Source organism: Passer domesticus, chromosome 5, assembly GCF_036417665.1.
Source record: "Passer domesticus isolate bPasDom1 chromosome 5, bPasDom1.hap1, whole genome shotgun sequence".
Lineage (NCBI taxonomy): Eukaryota > Metazoa > Chordata > Aves > Passeriformes > Passeridae > Passer > Passer domesticus.
Window position 1 is genome coordinate 38,921,307 of NC_087478.1, and position 14,461 is coordinate 38,935,767.

Here is a 14,461-nt window from a genome sequence, read left to right on the forward strand (position 1 = left end):
ATTTGATCACATTATAAAGCCAGGGCAATTTTTCACTGTATGGCTTTTTCCTTGTGATTTTTTTGCTCTGGATAAACTTGCCTTTTTTTAATCTTTTTTCTTTTTTTTTTTTCTTTTCTTTTTCCTGTTCTTCATATCTGTGTATGATCTTACATATTTGCAGGTATGCAGAGGTCTAGCATAGGCCAAACTGTCTAGAAGAAAAAAATGACCTATCAAAGTAATAGATAGAGTCAAGTTCTTCAGCACAGAGCCATCCAAAGCACTCACCATGTCCGCTGGAAGGCTGCCAGGTATTTGAAATGTGGTATGAGGGAAGGCACAGAACAACCTGCCCCTGGTGCTTTGTGAATGAGAGTCCATTCCACGGTGCTATGGGGAAATTATCTCCTGTTCCCATTCCTTAGCCACAGACTGAATTTTGGTCTTGGGCCCTTTCTTTCAAGGAACTGGGTGGTGCTCATATTTTTGGGTAAAGGAAGATGGGAACAAAATGGTGGTACCACTTTTTTTTTCTTGTAACATAGCTACCAAATATTTAGAAAATATACAATTATCTGTCATAAATGCAATTAAACCACAAATCAATAAAAACACAGATAAAATGTGGTTTTAGTATGGTACTCTGATTTCTTAGACAATAAATGTGCATTTTAATGAAAGTAAAATGAGTGAAACAGCTAATCTAATTGCTGGTTTAGACACCCCTTTCAAGAGAATCTTTGGCCTGAAACTTTTAAATAGTTAAATTAAATCACATTAAATTCAATTCTACTGGATGCCTAATATAATTATGATTAACATTTAGGAATTAATATGCTTTGTATCAGGTATGACTAAAGACTCTCTCTATAAATATATACATAAACTTGTAGTTTCAGCTCTGCTTTCACCAGAAATGTTACTTGTTACTAATAGTGAATGTTAAAATGGCACTGTCAGATTGGATGGCTGAGGTGTTCAAAGAATGGAGGTACACAGAACTGGAGTTACAGCTTCTGAAGGGATATTCACTGAACAAGTAATCATTCAGTGAACAAGCATTTTAAGGAACAAGACCAGTTGAGATTAATCCCAAACGGGCCCTTTTTACTTAGTTCCACATCTGTAACTCAAATGCAGGCCAAAGAACATTGTTGCATAAGTTGAGTTATTGTTTGAAGTGTACAATGTGATGAAACAATTCAAACACTTAGGAAGTATTTATTCTTGCAGTCTGAAAGGAGGGTGAATTGCCTCCCTGTGCTTGTTAGAACGTGAGGTCCTAGCTGGGAATAAGGCATTTTAAAGGTGATGTGGTGTCAATTGCTGAAGGGAGTGAGAGCCAGTGTGCTGCTCTGTGATTAGAGTTTTGTCTCCACAACCTCATTGTTCAGGCAAATGTCAGCATTTGTAGGTGCAACTGAGCATTGAAAATGAGTAAATTTAGTTGGTACTTACAATTATTGTAGGTGCAGGATTCTGCCCGTAAAACTAGAGTTCTTCAAAAACACAGAGTTCAGCAAAAAATTGCTCACGTGAAATAAAATAAAAACCTCCTAGCACATCTCCTAGCACAAAGAGGTGATCACAGAAGACACTTCAGGGCTCCTGGGAGGTGGTTTAGTAGAATAATGATAGACTGTCAATGTCAGGTCCTGCACAGAACAGTGGAAAATGGGCTAATTTTAAGGAAATTTAAAAGCCATAGCCTTGTCTCATTTGGGATGTTTTTCTTCAAGGAAAAAGAAGTATTTTTCTTTCCACATATTTTCTTTGAAATAGCTAGACTATTTTCATATTATCAATAGTTTTGCATAATACTTTTGACAATAAAATACAACAGCTATTGTATTTACCCATATGCAGGTATCTGCTAGATTTATGATTAAGTAGATACCAGTCAAAGGAAAAACCTTGAGAACTTGTTCTTAATCTGATGAACAATATTCATAAAAAACAAAGAAAAAACATTGAAAATCATAAAGAAAAATGTTGCATTTTGTGAGTTTAAAAATTAATTGTTTTGGTGTTTTCTTCAGAATCAATTGCTGCTTCAAAGTAGTGTGTCAAGAGTTAATGACCCTATATTTGTTTAAAAACTAATAATAAAAAAGGAAAAGCAAGAAAACTTCCAGAATCAAATTAGCTGCTTCTTGGATAAAACAAAGACTCTTGCTAAATCCAAACCAATGTGTTTGTTTAAATCCCTGAGGTTTCCCCACAGGTGAGGTGTTCTCATATTGGGGCTGCCACCAGTGGAGGGTTCTGACCACACCAGTGGCCACTGGTCCCACAGGAGAGCTTGAGAGAGCTCCTAGGACTGAAAACAGTTGGATGTTGAACAATGTTACCTTTCTGAGAAAAACTGAGCAGGAATCTTGGAGCAGCTGCTTCCTCTCAAAAAATTGATAAGTTGTCAAAATTAATATTTTTACTGGATTTGTATGTTTGAAGAAAGAAAAAAAATTCTCTGTAGTTTCTTTTTAAGGAAAAATTCCTGAAAAGCTCAGTGCTTAGGCAGAATATGGGAGACCTAGATTGAAATCTTCCTTTAGTCTTATTCTTTGCAGTCCAAAGAAGATTTAATTATTTATGGAAAGTGGGAAGGTTCAAACAAATTAATTTGAATGACTAAATTACAACCGATCACCAGAGCCTGGATGTCATACAAAGCAGTTTATTATTTACAAAAGGGGAAAAATAGGGATTCAGTACAGATCAGGAATTTCTGAAATCTTGCTCTTATAACAAGCAAATACAACTCTAATTCTCATCTGTCTGAAGTCCAGGTCTAAGTGGAACTATGCTGGACTAAACATCTAAATCAGAGCTTTCAGAGTATTATTAGAATGAAATATTTTGAAAGGACATAGTAGGGCAGAAAGAAAAAGATTTTAAGGAAAGAGAGGATCATTAGTAATTTATTTCAAAATTGCTTTGCTTCGTAAGTCACAAAACTTTGTGGATGACAAAGAGTTAGCTATACTTTTATAAGCTTTCAGCTGTTGAAAGAGTACCTCTATTAGTGCAGCCAGATTGTACTCCTTTTTCCCCAATACTTTTGTAACTTTTTTCAGCTTAAATCAATACTTCCCTGGGAAAATAAATTATCTACTTCTACTATGAAAAGTTTATTTGATCAAAGTAGAAAAAAATATTTGTAATTTGAATGCCCATGTGGGGATTCTAAAGACAATTTATTTGTATTTATTATACCTTCTTCTACCTGATTAAATACTAAGGGGGTGGGAGGGGGGTAGTGGTGTTGGTGTTGAAGAGAGGCAGGGAGATAGAAGGAGAGTGAAACAACAAGAGCTTCATATATTGAAATATGTGAAAAAATACTGAAAAGCACATTAAAAATATCAGTAATCACCTCAATTTCAGGTTAGTCTCAGAAGACATAACAATAGCAGAAGGAGAGAAGCTAAATTACTCAAGAATATCATAGGAGAGAAAACTTTGGATGCAGTAGCTGTTGCTATAAAAGTCCTTCAAATAATACCTTCTTGTATGGCCCTGTGATAGTAGTGGTGAAGTTTAAAATAATAATAGAAACATATTTTTTTGTTTAGTTTTGTAAGAAATAACTTGCAAAAAAAGAATAAAATGAGAATTAAATGTACATTATTAGGCAAAGAGAGCAGGAACAGGCAGAGACCAGGAATAACCCATGTGTGTGTATTCCAGTCCAGGAGAAGTGAAGGAAGTACATTCTTCCATGCTGCTGAGGTGACAGTGGACATGTTCAGCTGCACACTGATCATCTTTTCCTGGCTGATCTTACAGGCTTACCATGAAAATGCTGGGTAAATAAATAACTCCAGCTTTAGATTTTTGCTCAGCATAGAAAGCAGGCAGGCATTTGATTGGAATTCTTCAGTCAGTCTCCTCTGCTGTGATAAATGAGCTATGAGTAAAGTCAAAGCACTGAAACACATCATTGTTTGTGAGAATTTACCAGTTAAGAAGAAAATTTTGATTCAGTGGAAAGAAACCTAGCATGAAACAACCTGTGTAGGCAACACAGCCATAAAATGTTCTGCTTTGACTTGGTAGGCTTGGCCAAGGAGAAAATCGGAGGCACTTAGAGACATTTTGTCTTTACTTATATAGGCTCTTTTTACACTGTGCCTAGAAGGTACACTGTGTGTTGATACTTTCCTGTTGGCTGGTTATTTTATCACTGTGCATTGGCCTGATGAATTCTGTTCAGAAGCCCAATTGCTTTAATTTGTTTAATGTGCCCTGCTGTACTTGTATTGCAAGAACTAGTGCTAACACAACCAATATTGTGACACCAGAAGTAACATCAGTACTCTTCATTTTCCTTTAATGTGAGGCTTCTTCATCATATTACATCTATATACTTTTGACTTAATCACCTTAATTTTTTTGCTTCTATCATGCAACTCTAGAAAAACACATGGAGACCAATATACTCTGATCACTCATACGTTGTCTCCCTCTGTTTTTCTGTTAACATTTTTCTTACCCCTTAACTGAATTGAACTAATGTACTCCGGAAAAATGATGTATAGATTTTAGTGGAAAAGAGGAGATGTTAATTTGGTTCACATTCAGAGGCTACATTATAGAAAGAATCTGAGTGACCAAAACTTGGTCTACTTTTCTTTTTTTGTGTGCCAAAAAAAGTATTTAAAGCTTGATAAGTGTGAATATTTGTAGAAAATCTCATGAGAAGTCAAATTCTCCTGTTCTGATATTAATCAGTTATTTCCTATGGTTTTGAAACCAAATCAGGTGCAGGAGGTGCACTATATGCTCATCTACAAAAGATCTACATTTCTGTCAATCAAAGAAATGATGAGATAAACATCTACTGCCACTTTGGTCTACCAAACCTGGCAATTAGAAAGTTCTTATATCAGCATCTGGATTGTTTATTATTACTTATGTGAAATGTGGCAGATTATATTGGTCTGCCACAATTTGTCATATAGAAACTGATTTCTGTATCTTTAGGTGTTAAAGGACTTTTAACAGTTTTTTGAAGGTAAGCGATATAAGGAGCTTTAGCGGTTTTTTCTCATCAGGAAGGCAAATTACACTGAAGGTATCAATATCTAAGCCCTTTTCCTATCAATAAAATGGGGAATTTTGGTGCTATTAATGTTGGTGGTAAGATAAACAAGTCATTCTCCACAGGATTTTTGAGAGTAAAAGTCTGCTGTGGGTTTCTCCATTACTCAAAGTAGTGGGATGATTTCCTTCTATTTACCGTACAGGGATCTCAGTTTACTCTCTTTGGTATATGGTGTGTGCTTCAAGTGAGATAAGTTTATTTTGGAGAACAGACAAGTGAAGAAAATTCCTTTGTGAGCAAATCCAAGGCCATTGAGAAACTAGTCTGCTGTTTCAGGGAAGTACTCTGCTTTTCAGTTCTTATATCAGTAATCAGAATTTCTCTGTTGTAGCCCTTGTAAAGAGTACAAGATAATGTTTATTTTTTATCACTTCTTTCCTTCTGTTTCCATGCTGGAAAGGGATGATTCCTGTTCCAGAGAAATACAAAGGGATGCTTTAAATAGGCAACAGAACCATATTTTTGCTGTTCCAGCTGTTGGGTCTGGTTGCTGCCATCCTCAGGTAACTTGAACCACACTGAAGACCAGATTATGCTGAGAACTTTGTCTTTTTATGCTTCCCTGAATTTTGTTGGGTAGCCAGGATTTCTTTAATTATTTTTGTGCTGTTTACTTGTTAAACTTGTTTGAAACTCTGACAATTTCTTATTTTACACATTTTACACAACTCTATTTTAATTATTTTCTATGCAGAGGTGTTTTGGGTGTTTTATGTGAAATAGAAAATATATTTTGCCTTTTATCTTTTTGTTTATATTTACCAGGGTTATCAAAAGTGTGACAAAGTGCCTCGGTCTACATTTCTTGTGAATGAATATTTTGTTTATGTTTAGAAAACAGACAGATGTGATCTTCACAATCTATGGTGTTTTCTCAAGAAATCATGGTTAATGCAATCATGCCAGATCTCCTCTTTCTTAGCATTCTCATGTGTATGAATGAATGACAAAAACATTTTTTCCAGAGTCTTAACAGGGAGTAGTTTTCAAGTGGAAGTAATATTGCATAAAGCTAGAATTTTTCTTTTTTATTGTTCCATACAGGCCATGACAACATAGGTAAGTTCCATAATCTTATGAAAAATCTTTCCCAAAGAGAATCATCTGGGTATGTAAAGGGTTGGTATTGAAAAGACATCTTAGTGGGACATTATGAGTTTTCCTAACTGTCATTAAAAAACTCCCAAACAAACTAGAATGAATGAGATGATGAGCAATGCAGCTAACTGAGCCTATTCTGCTGAATTTGTCTGAAAATTACATGGCACTTTTCACCTGAGGATAAAAAGCTGAGTAGAGAGACCCAGTTTGTCTTCAGAAGTCTTGTTTTGAAGGGAACTAATCTCAAAAACACCCCAAAAAGAAATTTTACATAACAAAAGAAAGAGTCTGGTACTTTCATTGGCATGTGCAATTTTTCAGTATTACTTAGCATTTTTCAAATAATGCACACCTTTGGACTTCCAGATGTGTGTAGTTTATTTTCATTACAACTCTTGTATCCAGTGGTTTTGCTGTGGGGTAGGTTTTTTTTTTTCTTTTAATGGCTTTCCTTACTTCATCAGATGCATGTGAGGGTGCACAACCTGCAGAGCCTGTGAGCAGACAGGAATACCCTCTCCAGGGGAAGTGAACTCTTGTAAGTCGCCATGACCTCTGCTCTCAAAGGAATGGATTTGGCAGAACGGGGATGGACATTCCGAAGCTCGCATGCAAAATGGTTCTGTTTAACAGAACAGGCACTTCAAAAGTGCTCTTTAGAAAAGGGTGTTGTTTTATTCATTTGTGAGAAAAGTGAACATTTGTAACTGAAGGTTTAAGGTGGGGATGGTTTTCTACTTCTCGCAATTACCATTTGAATACAGAAGTGCTGTTAGTTTCTCTGAGCACTGGCTGTGGTCTGACAAATATAGCCTCTTAATGGTTTGATATTGAAATCAAGGGATTTACTCTCTGAAATTAGCAATTTATATTCTGTGTGGTTGCTACACTAGTTGCTGCATTTAAATTATTTATGCAAAGGATTCTGTTCTCATTTTTATTAGAAATCATGCTGACCGCATGCTCTGAAAGGGTGGAGTTTCCCTCTGAAATTGTGCACTTTCAGGTCTGTATCTTTTTCTTTGTCACTGGCTGTGTACTGTGATGAAGACGAATTGAGATCACACAGCACTGCATCTTTCACTGACACTGGAAACAGAATCAGCTTTGTGCGGAGATCGGAGAATCTACGGCGGCAGCAGAGTTCCCCTTCCGTCAGTCATTGGCACTTCTTGTAGACCATAGAACCAAATCCTTCAGGGGATGAAACAAATTTCAGAGAGTGATGTGTGCCTGTCAATACAAATCTGCTTTTAAGAGGAAGAGAAGAGGAATCCTTTTAGTTTCCCATGAAAAAAAAGAAGAAAACAACAACACTGACACTATTTAAGAACAAATTAAATAGAATTGATGCTTGTGGAAGTAAGCAAATAACAAACAGACTCCGTTTTTCAGGATGGTTGATTTGGCATGCTAAATACTTCAAGAGAAAATTCACTGCCATCTGTAGATCAGTGACTCCAGCAGTCTCCTACATATCCACTTACAATTCTGTTTATTTAACAAAGCCTTAAATACAATTATTTCTGGTTAAACTGCACTAACCATGCATAAATAAGAATTTCTCCCACAAAAGTACAGCTTCTTTATATATTTTTTCCACACCTTGTGTGCTAAGGTCATCAGTTAGTAATGATTTGCATTATTTTTAGCTTTTATTTTTTAGATCAAATCCAAGAAAAATATCGACCTACATGATTGGTCTGATTTTTCATGCATGATCTGACATAAAATTAGCTTTTATACATCACTAATTTGAAATTAGCCCTTAAATTCGCATAGGTTGATGGCAGTCTGTCACCTCTTTTGTCCTGTGTCTTTGAAAATGTTTTCTGCCTCTTCACTTAGAACAATGTACCATCTTCTTTAAAAAAATAAAATAAAATTGTATAAGTCCTTGCTGTCTTTCTCTGAGACCTATTTTAGGATACAAACACCATAAGAATAAGGTTAATAATAAGAGTAAATGTTTCTGTCCAATCCTGTGTTGCCAAATCTCTGCTCTGGTGTCCTTCTCTCCAGCTGTGTCCCACTCCAAAGAGCATGCAAGCCCTGGCTGAGGACAAGTGTCTGTCAGTTGTAACTGCTCTCTGTTTGGTACCTGGTGCTCTGCCACTGTTCCTGATAGTACAGATCTAGTTACACTGCTAAATTTATCCAAGTCATGGGAATTTCTTTCCTCAATGATTTCTTTTTCCTCCAGTTTATTTCCCTTATCTTATAAAAGTTTAATCTGAGTGAACAGAGTACCAAGATGTAATAATCTCCATCAGCAAGCATTACTACCCGCCTCCAGGTTAAAAAAAAAAAGGGAGTTGGGGGAAGAATTCTGGTGCTCAGCAGTAAGTGTGATCAGAGAGACTACAAAAATCTAATAAGACTCATAACAGGAGACTTCTGCTACCCACTTGTAGCATATACAAATGTACAGTGCTTGTGAAAACTATTTCTTGACACTTTAAGTGGTTGCTTCTTAAAATGGATAATTGCAGAGAATGGCACCAGAAGCTATCCTTGCTTAGTCTGCACTAGTTCACCAGAAAGCTCATTCAAATCACAGCTGTAACTAAACACCATGATAAAGTTCAACAGACCTATGGGACAGCAGGTGACACAAGCAGAAAACATGCTATAAAAGGAGATTTCAGTTAAAAGAAGGGTCTAATAAAATACAACAAACCCCATGTGTATAAATAAATCAAGTAAACTCTTCAGAAGTTTGAGAAAATTTTTAAAAAGAAAATAATGACTGTTTATATGACAGCTATTGTATTACTGGATGTAAGCCACTTACTGCTGGCCCTTTGGTATAGAGGGTTTGCCAGATCAGAAAGGAAAGGAGTCCAAAATTTTCTGGGCTCTTGAGTCAGGAGAATTTCCCAAAGGGACTGTTCTGGCTGGTGCAAGAAAGAATAGATCAAATCAGATGCAACTTAAAGGCAAAACAGGATCCTGAAATAGTCAAGAGGGAAGACAAAGTTTTGGGTGTTTTCTTTGTTTCTTTTTTTGTATTCTCTTTGCCAGAATTTTGGAAAGCTGGCCAAGAAAAATTGAAGTGTTGCCAAGAAGTGAAAGAGCCAAAGAGGAAGCTAAAGTTTAGGCAGATCTCTTGTGACACTTTTATATTCTTGGCCTTAGGGGAAAGCCTGACTGGTGGAAGCCAAAAGGAGAGCTGTCATGGATTTCCTCAGAGCAAGGCTTGCATACCTCGTCTAGCTCTAAACAAGTTTTATAAATATGCATGCCAAACTGTGTCCCTGGGCACAGGGACAAAACCTCCTCTTAGTATGACTTGAATTCATGTCTTCAGAGTGGAAAGGTTAGGCGACTAATAGCTGGTGTCAAAGAGTACCTTCAACGCTTCAGTTGCCAAAAGAAACAAGATATAATAATCAGTGACTCCAGTCACATTTTAAACAGTATTTACCATTCATGTAATAATACAATTTCATGACAAGCATGAGCACCATTTCTGTCTTCTCTGCAAAATGGACTGCAAGGAATTCCTTCTCAAGTATGTGCAAGTATCTTGCAGTTTATACGGATAGGCAATTTACACTTTGTGTGCATGTGCTGTAGCTCCACAATTTACAGAGATACTTCATTATACTTTCACATCCATTCTCTTTTCAGAAAGGAGAAATGAGCCTTAATGAGGCTTCTTTTGTCATGACAAGATTTTTCACTCCTTATTCACCCATCAAATTCCATAATGATATGAGCAATCTCAATGAACACCAAAGAATTTATTGTGCAAATTGAATTTCTTATCCACTGCTTTAAAGAATTTAAGGTTTAGCTGCTGGAGTTCTGCATGGTGGCAATCAGACTGCTAGAATGTTCACTATCATGGGGTTGTTGATCTTGCTCAAGTACACTGAATAATTGTCATCTGAAGACAGAGGACACACAGAGCTACATGTAATGGTACCTAAAAGCAGAAGAACAATTTTAATACCAGTGGGGTTTAAGCAATTTGGATTTTTTCAGATATGAGAAGAAAATGGATATTAAATTGTCAGTCCTAGTGAGAAATTATTATGCAATAATGTTTTATTCTAATAACATTATTTGTTTAAAGGAAATAGTTTATTCCTATAGTCATTGACTAAAGTTTAACATGTGTGGTTTTATTTATTTAAATACTACTGCAGCCTGTTATGTGGAAAGCAGTCATAAAATATTTTTTAAGCATTTATGAATAGTCAGAGTGTGTTGATAAGTTGTACAAAAGGAGACATGAGCCATTGTTTCAAGGAAATAAGCACACCTGAGAAGTTTTTCCAACCCTGTAACATGATTGACATAATAACTTTTTAAAGCAATAAGAATATGTAAAAGCATATGTTAGCAGACATTATTGGTTTATTGTCTCAGAAATGTATGTCTGGGATTGCCTGTCCAGATCAGAATCGTTATGTTTTGTCAAATTTTCTTCTTAAAAGAAATGAAGAAATGACTATTTAAAATGGAAAACCATTTTAGTTATGAATCACCAATAAATAAATTTGATAGGATTTATTTTGATTTAGCCATATGATAATTTTCTACAGATAGAAAATATTTTCATTTTAATCACACAATTTTGTTACTTGTTTCAACACATGTGATAGGTTATAAATCTATAAGGGAGAGAAGTGGGTTAGTTGTGTGTATACAAGTGTATCTAGAGGTCTTAATTCAAGTCATGTCAACAACTTTATTTTTCCTTGATATTTTGCTTCAAATTTGTTGTCTGTACAAAGGTGATACTACTTTGTGCATATTATAGGAGATGTGAAGCTTCATTAGAGCTTGATAACACAGAATTAGCTATTCCTGAATAATTCCACATGAGAATCCATTTTCTAAGTTAATTATGTTGAAAAGGAATTGCATTTCGAAGTGGAACAACTACTGTATTTAGAAAACACTGTTCCTTAATGCAAATAATTTTTTAGCTGGGCTAATATGGTCATTCATTAAGGTTTTTCTAAGTGTGGAAAATCAAATCAGGATATTATCAGGAGATTACAGTAATATGTCCTATTCTTATGTGTTCAAAATGCCACACATGAAGTAATTTATGAATACCCAACTGATGCCTACAGGATCTTCTGAGAGTGCCTACATGCATATTGTCCTAAGTAGTGGTGTTCTGCTAAAGCAAGATGTATTTGGAAGGTATTATCATTCATTTTCTAAGAAAGCGGCTTTATGACAATTTTAAAAGAAATTTTGCCATATTAATGAATATTCCTGTGACATTATCTTAGCCATTTTAAACCAATTTTCTAGTAGCATTATGATGTGGGAAAACCACTTGTCAATTCTGTGGAGATAAACTTGAGAAAAATGCAAATGTTGCCAGCTGTTATACTATAATGAAGTAAATGACATTGTAGGGGTTTATTTGCATTACAATTCTGATAAAACTTTAAAAAACAGAGCTCTTGCCAAAGGGGCTGTTGAAATCTCTTTTAATTCAAGGTGTTACCACCTTGGCATGTGTACTGCCATGCACAGACCTGCATGAAAAAGTTGCATAACCTTTGGGCCAATAACACGTTGCAGGAAACTATTTATCAAATCAATGGGAGCTAAGTTTGTAGATGAATAAAATATTTTCAATAGCATCTACTTTCCATTCAAAAATAAGTCTGAGCCAATGATATTGAGTATCAAATCACTACCTGTGCAACCTATCTGGACCCTTCAACAGATTATTTTTCCAGATTTCTATTGTTGCTGCAAGAAAAAGATTTAAACAGTCCTTACTGGGGTGTAGGGGGCTTCTCCATGTGAAAGTTAATGTGGAATTGTCTGGTGTGGAATTGACTGGCATGGATTTAAAGCACAAAGACTATTCTGAAGAAATTATTCATTAAGACTTGAAATTAAAGCTCTTGTCCTCTTAATCTTACTGAGATACATATGAAAATGGAGTTTTAACCTATAATAATTGTATGCAGGAACCTGAGGAAGAAGTGTTGGGTGAAAGACCAGCAATCTTCTGATAGTGGTGGCTTTCCTGCAAGGCAATCACTATCAGTTTGACTCCTGAATTCCCTATTTCTCCTCACTGGCACAAAACATTGCTCCACACAGTTCCACAGGAAATACCTACCCAATGCTACTTGGCAGACAGCAAGAAATTGAGCAAGAAATGGTCCTGGTACCTCCTGGTGTTGAGACAGTGCTCTGTGCCATGCACCCTGGGGCTGTGGCTGCTGGAAAACAGGGCTGTGCCAGACTTCCAGTCCCATAGCGGGGTCTCCTGCCATGGCAATTAGAGAATGTGTGGAGAAATGGTGGGTACTTGTGTTTTTCCCTGAGGCAAACAGCTGGAAAATGTTCTCAGATCTTGTAAATATCCAGGGTTATTTGAGGGCTGATATTATTTTTGGTGTGGAACCTCTCAGTTTTGTGAACCCCCACCAGCTTCCCTCTTTTCCAGCACACGAGACAATCTACCCTGAGTGAGGCCTCTCCATGGTCACAGGTAAGCAGGCTGCAGGTGTCTGAGGTGGATTGCATGCTGAGTGTGCCTGGCATATCCAGGGGCAGAGCTTCTCATGGCTGGCAGTGCCCTGGCCTCTCTCCCTGCTGGAGTCCAAGGCTGTGTGCGAGTAACTGGCGAGAGAAAAGCTGCCCAGTTGGTGAGCTGTGGTGAGTATAGCAGGCAGCCTGACATGGAGACCAAATTAATAGGTGAGACACAAAGGGAACGACTTCTCACAGCTGCCATTGCCTGGAGCCTGTTTCTTATGTTACTGAAAGAGAAGGGAAACCTGGAAAATAAGGAAAACTACATCTTGAGCATATGCACTTTGCATTCTAGTATGCAATTTCTTCCTTAGAGACTAAGCAAAAAATGTAGGTTTGAGGTTTGTTTTGTTTTGTTTTTCCCCCCAGGTATGTTCCTTAGAGTCTCTTCCCTTTCATAGGTTCCTACCCTATAGGATTTTTATATCTGGATTTTTTAAGTCCCTGGGAGAAAAAAGGCTGGCAAATGTAATCCTATTTGAATGGCTGTGTCAGAACAGGGATTTAGAAAACAGTTACCTCTCTTAGGATGATTCAGGAGGCTTTAGAGGATTTTGAACCAAATGGGAGATTCAGTGGTTCACAGATGAGTTTGGCATTCTCAGCAGCTGTAAATAGAGGATTCAGGGGTGTGACAGACAAAATTTGAAGGAAACAGGTAATAAATAACATCTGGCTGCTTGAGCATGGTTTTGAAACAGAAGGCTCAAGATGGCACATTTTTTTAGATGACTTATGTAAGAAACTTCAAGAAGAAATGGGAAAGGAGACAAGGATTATTTGGTGAATTTCTGATAGAGAAAATAGGAATGCTGTGACAAGGTGAGACATTTTCAGCTCAGGTATTAGTGGTGGTAGGATGCATGTTTGGAGGAATGAGGATATGATGGTCTTTGCTATGGCAGGAATCCAGTGTTGTAGTGCTTTGAATGCGTGGTAATGTCAAAGGAGATTTCTAATGTCATTCCAAACCACTCAGGGGGTAAGGAGTCATCCACAGGGAGAAAAGAGAGAGGGCCTTGGATCATTTGTAAGAATTGTGAGTGGGCTCACAGGAAAAATATTTGCGACAGAAAATAAGGGATAATCCCCATGTTTTTACAGTACCTTATTTGAAGACTCTCTCTCCTTCCCTACTAGTCTTTTTTTTAGGCCACTGCTAAAAAGAATTAGCAAGAAGAAAAAAACCTGGAATTAAATTTTAAGTTTATGGAGATGGAGAAAGTTGAGGTTTAACAGCTCTTGCAGGAAGCTTGTGGGGTTTGAAGGCCTTCTGGTTTATCCTTCCCTGACCAGGAATCCATACAGAATTTAGTTTGTATGGACAAAATTTGGTACTGTTTGCCCCTTTATATTCCTCTCTCTGAAACACAGCATCCTCACGCTGTTCTGTTTTTCCTCTTGCAGACTGTAATTTATAGCTTTAAAAGTAATCAGTTGAAATGCAAATCAAACATCTTTTAACATCTGTCTGTTTCTCTAGGTCATTATTTAAAGAAGAAGCCTTGAAACTTCACAGGTCTACTTTGACCTGTAATTTGGATGCCTTAGACTTCATGTTTCTTGGACTTGGAGAGCTCAGAATTTAGAGTGGACACACTGGATGTCCTGCTGCTGAATCTGTGCTCTGAAGTGCTGCCTCAGAGGAATTTACTGCATTTGCTGGTGCTGGTTTGATATTAGGTATTCAACAATTCAGTGAGTGCTATCAGTGTGTTCAGCATACTTTCTTCTATGCTTTAGAGA